We start from the raw sequence: 8,581 nt of genomic DNA, 5'->3' as shown, positions 1-8,581 counted from the left end.
AAGGAAGGAAGGAAGGAAGGAAGGAAGGAAGGAAGGAAGGAAGGAAAGAAGGAAGGAAGGAAAGAAGGAAGGAAGGAAAGAAAGAGAGAAGCAGATAGAAAAAAGGAGACACAGAATCTGAGGCAGGCTCCAGGCTCTGAGCTGTCAGCACAGAGTCCAACATGGGACTCAAAACAGCCAACCACAGGATCATGACCTGGGCTGAAGTCGGAGGCTTATTAACCAACTGAGCTAACCAGGTTCCCCAAAACAAATATCTTAAACCATTAACTTTACATGTCAAAGAATTTTATTAAAAAAACAATTTTGGCAGAAGGAAGGAATAAAACAAAGATTGTAATGGAAATAAATGAAACAAAGACAAAAGATCAGCTTTCATTGTTTTTTTAAAAAAGATAAATAAAACTGACAAATCTTTAGTGAGACTAAGAAAAAGGGAAAACTAAAATCAGAAATGAAACAGGATACATTACAGCTGATGCCACAGAAACCAAAGATTATGGGAGACTAATATGAACAACTAAGTATAATTAATCAAGAAATAAGCTGCTAGAAATATAGATCTTACCAAGACCGAATCGTGAAGAGAAAGAAAATCTGCATAGGCCAATAATAAGTAATGAAACAGAATCTGTAATCAAAGACCTTCCACCAAGGAAAAGCCCAGGATCAGATGGTTTCACTGATGAGTCCTATCAAACATTTAAGAAAAAGTGATGCCAATTCTTAAACACTCTCAGAAAAAAAAAAAAAAAAACTGAAGAGGAGGGAACACTCCCAAACTCATTTAAAAAAAATTTTTAATGTTTTATTTATTTTTGAGAGATAGAGACAGCATGAGCTGGGGGGGTGGGGGTTCAGAGAGAGAGGGAGAATCCAAAGTAGACTCCAGGCTGTGAGCTAGCTGTCAGTATAGAGCAGGATGCGGGGCTCTAACCCACAGACTGTGAGATGATGACCAGAGCCGAAGTTGGACACTTAACCAACTGAGCCACCCAGGAGACCCACCAAACTCATTTTTAAGACCAGCATTACCTTGATACCAAAGCAACATAGGGACACTAAAAGAAAACTACAGGCCCATATCTCTGATGAGCACATATGGGAAAATTCTGAACATTAGCAAACCAAACACAACAGCGTTTTAAAAGACTAATACACTATCATCAAGAGGAATATATCCCTGGGATGCAAGGAAGGTTCAATGTATGCAAATCAGTAAAGGTTCTACATCAAAGTCATAGAATGATAAAAAATCAGTGTTATTTTGTGTTTTTTTAATTAAAAAAAATTTTTATGTCTTTATTTTGACAGACAGAGACAGAGAGCGAGCAGGGGAGGGGCAGAGAGAGAGGGAGACACAGAATCCGAAGCAGGCTCCAGTCTCTGAACTGTCAGCACAGAGCCTGATGCAGGGCTCGAACCCATGGCCTGTGAGATCATGACCTGAGCCAGTCAACACTTAACAAGCTGAGCCATCCCGGTGCATCTAGAGTTATTTTGATAAATGCAAAAAATAACATGAGAGAATATAAATTCTTTCATGACAAAAGAAACTTTTAATAAAGTGAGTAAAGAAAGAATGTACCATGGGCGCCTGGGTGGCTTAGTCAGTTGAGCATCCAACTTCGGCTCAGGTCATAATCTCAAGGTTAGTGGGTTCGAGCCCACATCAGGTTCCATGCTGGCAGCTAAGAGCCTGGAGTCGGCTTCAGATTCTGTCTCTCCCTTTTTATCTGCCCCTCCCGCACTCATGCTCTGTCTCTCTCTGTCTCAAAAATAAACTATAAAAAAAATTTTAAAAATGAATGTACCTGAATATTAAAAAAGGCCCTATCTGATAAGCTCTCACCTAACAACAAAGTAAAAACTAAAAATCTAAAATTTATTTTCCCTAAAATTAGGAACAGGTCAAGGCTATTCGTTCTCACCATTCTTATTCAACATAGTAATGAAAATCCTAACCAGAGAAATTAGGCAAGAAAAATAAAGACATCCGAAATAATCTACAAATTAAGTAAAGTTGAAGAATGCAGGTCAATATACACTACTTGGTTTTGTTTCTTTACACTAACAAAAGAGTATCTGAAAAAGAAATAAGGAAACAATTTATTACAATAATCAAAAACAATAAAATTCTTTGAAATAAATGCAACCAGGAAGTGAAAGATCTATACACTGAAAACTCTAAAATTACTGAAATAAATTGGATACAGAAATAAATGTAAATCTTAAATAGGTGTCCTGAAAAAAATTAATAGTTAAAATTATTATACCCAAAGCCATCGACAGATGCAACAAAATTCCTATCAAAATTCCAAAGTCATTTTTTCAAAGAAACAGAAAATAGAAACAAAATTCATATTGAACCACAAAAGACCCTAAATAGTCAATGCAGTTCTGAGAAAGAAGCTAGAGATATCATAGTTCTTAATATTAAACTATGTTGCAAAGCTACAGTAATCAAAATAGTACAGTACTAGCTTCAAAAATAGACATGTATACCAAAGGAACTGAATCTACAGTCCAGAAATAAATTTATAAAATAAATAATAAACTCCTGTACACACCATCTAATAATGTTTGACAGAGGAGCCAACAGTACCCAATGGGGAAATAAACTCTCTTCAATAATGGTGTTGGGAAAACCAGAAACACATATACAAAAAAAAAAAGAAAAGAAATTGGACCCCTATTTTACAACACTCATAAAAATTAAATGAAAATGAATTAAAGACTTAAATATAAGACTTGAAACTATAAAGCAAAGAAAAACAGAGGAAAAAGTCTTTTGGTCGTTAAACTTGACAATGATTTTTTGGATATGACACGAAAGCACAAAGAGCAAAAGCAAAAATTCATGGAGCCTACATCCAACTAAAATTTTCCATACAGCAAAGGAAACCAACAGAATGAAAGGGCAACCAAGAGAATGGGAGAAAATATCTGTAAACTATCTGATATGTGGTTAACATCCAATATGTAGAAATAAATTATAAACATCAATACCAAACCAAACATAATCAATAGTTTGATTAGATAATGAACAGAGGACCTGAATAGATATTTTTCCAAAAGAAGGCATACAAATGGGCAACAGTTATATGAAAAGATGATCAACATCACTAATCATAAGGAATGAAAATGAAAATGAAAGCCACAATGCGATATTATCTCTCATCTGTTAGAATGGCTGTTATAAAAAGGCAAGAGATAAAACGTTTTGGCAAGAATGTAGGGCAACAGGAACATTTGTGCATTTTTGGTCAGAATGTAAATGAGTGTATATATAAAAGTGAAATCAGGTTCTCAAAGAGATAGATGTACTCAATTTCACTGCAGTATTACTCACAATAGCCAAGACATGGTAACATCCTAAATGTCCACTTATAAACAGATGAAGATATAGATATACATAGATAGGTCAAATGAGATAGTCAGCCACAAGTAAAAAAGGAAATCCTGACATTTGTGACAAACAAGAACTGACCTTGAAGGCATTATGTTAAGTAAAATAAGTTAGAGAGAAAAAGACAAATACTGTGAGATCTCCTTTATATGCAGACTCTAACAGAGCTGAACTCCTAGAAATGTAGGAGAATGGTGGTTGCCAGGGGCTAGAGTGTGGAGGGGAGATGTTCATCGAAGGGTACAAACTTCCTATTATAAGATGAAAAAGTTCTGGGCATCTAATGCACAGCATGGTGACTATAGTTAACAATACTATAGTTTATACTTGAAAGTTGCTAAGTGAGATCTTGAATGTCCTCAACACACACACACTATGATAATTATATGAGATGATGGATGTGCTCATTTTGCAATTAAGTATCAAATCAACATGTTACACACCTTATATTTACACAATGTTATATGTCAATTGTATCTCAATACTGCCTGGAGGGGAGCAGTATACTTAAGACATCAGACAGTTGAAGGGAAGGGAATTACCTTTCACATATAAGATAAAAGACATCCTTGACCTAAATTTGACCAAGTTCTCAAAAAGTTTTAATCAAGGAATATACTCTTAAAGCATGATTGAAAATCTAAGATATTACTTTCCCCTTAGTTCACTGAAAAAGATACTATTCTTCAGTGAGTCCAGAATTAAGACAGCAATTTTAACATCATTCACAATACAAAAACTATCTACTGTGGTTGTTAAATCATTTAGTCAGTGAACTGGATTTTTAGTTTTGCTTGTATTTAGGGCAGAAAATCATGGTCAGTGGCCTGGAAAGCAAATTATTATTTACAGATTGTTTAGTACTCTTAATTTCAATAAAATGGGGGGAAAATGTTCCTGAAACAAAAAGCAAGTGCTCTGGAGACACTAAAGCTTTAAATGAGATGAAGATTCATTGATTACACTTCTCTATCAGTTTTTATCTACAGTCAAATGTTGTGGAATCAGAGTTCATTGAGTTTCCCCCTTGCGTGTAATTATTCTGGCCCCAGGCAGATCAGAAAAGGGGTCCAGGTTTGTCTTCCTTGCTCTTCCCTTTGTTCAGCAGACCCCTCATCCATCAGCACTCACACTGCACAACTGAATCCCACCCTCCCAACTGCCTTTACTTCATTCTCTATGATCTCCTAAACAAAGAAGTTATTGTAAAACCACCACATATTTGTTTCATCTGGATAACCCAGGGTTACCTAAAATTTTAGGACTAATTTCAGTGCACCATTTTGTTCATTCCTAAAAGTTCTGGAGATTGATCCATCTTCTCCTTTCTCCTTAATTTTATAGACTTTCTACTTTTTACTTCCAATAGTCTGTATGCTCAAGATTGGTTACAGGTGTGAATATAAAAAATTATTCCAGAAATTTTTCAAAATTTTTATCATTTATACTTTTATCCCTTTAATATAATGGAATGCATTTTAAATATGCTTCCAGGTATTATAGTAGGCAATGCATACACACACAGGTACATATGTGTGTCTGCTGGGAGATGCACCAGCCTCGCAGGATGACAGTCACAGCAAGGAAATCGAATCATTTGCACAGCTCCTGCCATGAGAAACAAAAACTGGTTATCTCCTTCTGCTACTACTGGCTCATGTTGGAAATGAGCTTGCTGGTATTGACCAGACCTCACAATATTCCAAATCAGACTGATATTCCACCACACGGATTCCTCATAAGGAAAAGCATATTCCTGTCTTTTCTAAAGAGATTTTAGATGAAAGCACTGTGGATGATTGTCAAAAGGCTCTTCCTATGGGCCTTGCAGATCCAAGACTTAGATAATAAAGGGGGTTAAGAACACAAGAGTTACAATTGAGCCTGGCCCTGAGACAAAGAGCCTAATTTAGAGTTAAGAACAGATATCCATGCCCACCCAATTGTTTCTCTGTGTGGAGCACTGACCCCCAAGGCATCTTTGTTGATCAGTATTTGGAGTGACTTATTCTGGCCTTGAATATGCTGACTGCACCCTGTGAAGGAAACTGTTGTAGGAAATTCTTCTCTTGTGGCTATAGGAGCAAACATTTGTGTTTCCTGAAAGACCTGTTTTTCTTAATACTTCCCCTTAAACAAACAAGCTATTGACCCCTGCTCACAAAGAAGTAACTTCACCCTTTTTATGCTAAAAACATTGTCTTGTATGCTAAAGATAGCTTCCTTCCCCATAGGATAAGCATCTAAATCACCTACCTCAATCACTATTGATAAAGGTTATGCAGGAGTCTTCTACAAATCTATGTTCTGGGAAATTCTTATATATCAGAGAAGTTTGTCATCAGAAATCATTGTCTAAGGCAAATGCCACTTCTGTGCCGTCCCCCAAAGACTTAATTATAAAACAAAGTTGAGCCCCCGTCAGAGCAGAGACACCTGCCTGGTGATCAGAAAGAATCTCGGACCTCTCTCATTCTTCCCTTGCCAACACCACCCATCCTGCAGGGACCCCTGGACCCGGCTGGAACTGGCCTTCAGCATGTGTCTATGTATATACATATTGATGTTTTAAAAAAAATATCCTCAATCTTAATTAGTTGCTGGTCTGCTTAAGTTGCATATAAAGAGCAAGTTCTAAAAATGGAAAAATTTGGGGCACCTGGGTGGCTCAGTTAGTTAAGCGTCTGACTTTGGCTCAGGTCATGATCTCATGGTTTGTGGGTTTGAGCCCCACATTGGGCTCTGTGCTGACAGCTAGCTCAGAGCCTGAAGCCTGTTTCAGATTCTGTGACTCCCTCTCTCTCTGACCCTCCCCTGCTCATTCTGTCTCTCTCTCTCTCTCTCTCAGAAATAAAGGCACTGAAAAGATTACCAGTGATATGACAAAGATAAACATGTAGAAATGTTACTTTGGGGACATATTGTATCATAATGCCCCTAAAATATCTATCTATGCACTCCAGGAAAGCATCTATGAACCAAAGAAGAGGAGAAATGTTAACTGTCTTATATGTCTAACAGGACAAAATTAGAGTTGAAGGTTATTCATTGAGAGAGTGCCATGGGAAATCATAAGCACTTTGGACAGAAACACCAAGTGGATACCTTATACAATTAAGAAAGAGACACAAATAGAACTACCCTCAAGGATTGAAAGCAAAGATATATATTACCTTACTCTCTAAGATTATATGATCCAAATGGCTAGTATCTCTAGCCATCTGCCAGAAGCAACTATAAATTTTCCCTGAAGGAAGATAACATTATACTTAGCCTCTAAGCTCCCTCCTCCCATTATATTTAAGAAAATGCAATGTTCATTACTCAAACAAAAACCAATAGGCACATAAGGATAAGAAATGAGACCAAAACCCAAGTAAATAGAAAATAAAAATCATTAATATCTTGAGATAAAGAATTATTACAGAGGCTTTAAAACAACTAAATATGTTAATAGAAATTTAAAAAGTGCTGAAATCTTTGTTAGAGAACAGGAAACATGTTTTTTTGAAAATGAAACTTCTAGAACAGAAAAAGTACAATAAAAAGGAAGAATTTAAGAGGTTTAGTGGTTGTTACATAAGGAAGGCATTGAAAGATGGGTCGTAAGAAAATATTGGGAATGAACCACAGAGAGACAAAATGGTAAAAAAAAAAAAAAAAAGAAAAAAAAAGTACATTAAAGGAGATGGAGATAGTGAGCATATGGATTTTAAAAAGTCTGTGATAGGAACACCTGGGTGGCTTAGTCGGTTAAGCGTCCGACTTTCGCTTGGGTCATGATCTCGCAGTTCGTGGGTTCGAGCCCCGCGTCAGGCTCTGTGCTGACTGCCAGCTCAGAGCCTGGAGCCTGTTTCAGAGTCGGTGACTCCCTCTCTCTCTGACCCTCCCCTGCTCACAGTCTCTCTCTCTCTCCTAGAAATAAATAAAACATTAAAAAAAAATTTAAAAAGTCTGTGATACATATAATTGAAGTTCTAGAATATGACCTTGTATATGGAAAAGAGAGAAGGAGAAGAGGGAGAGAAAGGAAAAGAATAAAGCAGAGCAATACTTGATGTGATAATGGCTGATTTTTTTTTCAAAAGGATGAAAGACATCAAGCTGCAGATTCAAGAAGTTTTATGAAGCATGTTCCATAGAGTGTACTGGCACCTGGCAAATAAGAAGGGCAGAAGACTTATTACATAAATTATTTATGGACTCTTTCAATCATATTATTTATAGGATAAGGATGATTCAGAAAGTAGTCTGGGCAATATGATAGCCATAGTAATAAACTTCAATAGACTACTTATTGTATTATCTCATCTAACTCACCAATAGTACAGACAGTATAGTATTTTTTCATCTAAGCTTCAAATGAGAAAGATTGAGTACTGTTTATTTTTTTAAGTTCACACAGTTGCATGGACTGCAACTGCAATCCATGTTTGACATAACAACCCAAACTCTAAGCCATTCCATTCTACAACATTTCAATCATGCTAACATAAAATTTTTTATTTGGTCCAATAAATTATGGCTGTCAAGGTCTATCATGCCACAAATACTATTATGTATCCACATAAGTGCTGTAATTTTTTTTATTATTCACTCACATATCCATAAACTCAACATACATTTATTTAGTACATTCAATGACCTATATACTTCTAGGCATTTGAGTTGCATTGGTGTCAACAACTGTAAAGGGTCTTAAATTTTTCCCTACTTGGAAGATAATCAGTTAACCTTCCATGATTTTATAAAGAAGGTCAAGAAACAACTCCTGGACCAAAGATAAAAAAAAAAAAAGGTTTTATTCCCAGCACAGCAGCCAATATAAATGTGTGTTAGCACCAGTTCCCGTTACCCTGTAAGCCATATAGACAAGGAATGACTTCAGAGGACTCTATGCACACAGTGCATTTGTGTCACTGCTTAAAAAAGCTGGAAATTGGTAACATCCAACATCTTACAATAGGATGCCAGCAACCATGCCCAACTTTTGACCTGCAGAGAGATACTATAATATACACAAAAACTTGCCCCTCCACTTTCAAGGGAGATACTATGATTTCTTCTAAGAGTGTTTGCTATATAAACAATACTTGAAAAGGTAATCCAGATTGAAAGGCTATGGTACCTGTGTTTAGAAGAAGTGTGGAAATGAAAATGACTCATTGAGAA

The 8,581-nt window shown here is 36.3% G+C and overlaps 1 long non-coding RNA gene across 1 annotated transcript in view; it reads left to right on the top strand.

The window, feature by feature from the left end:
- LOC120246596 overlaps positions 1-7,702 on the top strand; it is a 17,482-nt gene extending 9,780 nt beyond the window's left edge. Inside the window, exon 4 of the long non-coding RNA XR_005532082.1 lies at positions 7,498-7,702. This is a non-coding gene — a long non-coding RNA (uncharacterized LOC120246596). The remainder of the gene's footprint in view (positions 1-7,497) is intronic.
- Positions 7,703-8,581: the final 879 nt, after the last annotated feature.

This window comes from Hyaena hyaena, unplaced genomic scaffold (assembly GCF_003009895.1).
Source record: "Hyaena hyaena isolate Hyena2069 unplaced genomic scaffold, ASM300989v1 scaffold_472, whole genome shotgun sequence".
NCBI classification, from domain to species: domain Eukaryota; kingdom Metazoa; phylum Chordata; class Mammalia; order Carnivora; family Hyaenidae; genus Hyaena; species Hyaena hyaena.
The sequence above is the reverse complement of the archived record's forward strand: the minus strand, read 5'-3'. Positions and strand labels throughout refer to the sequence as shown.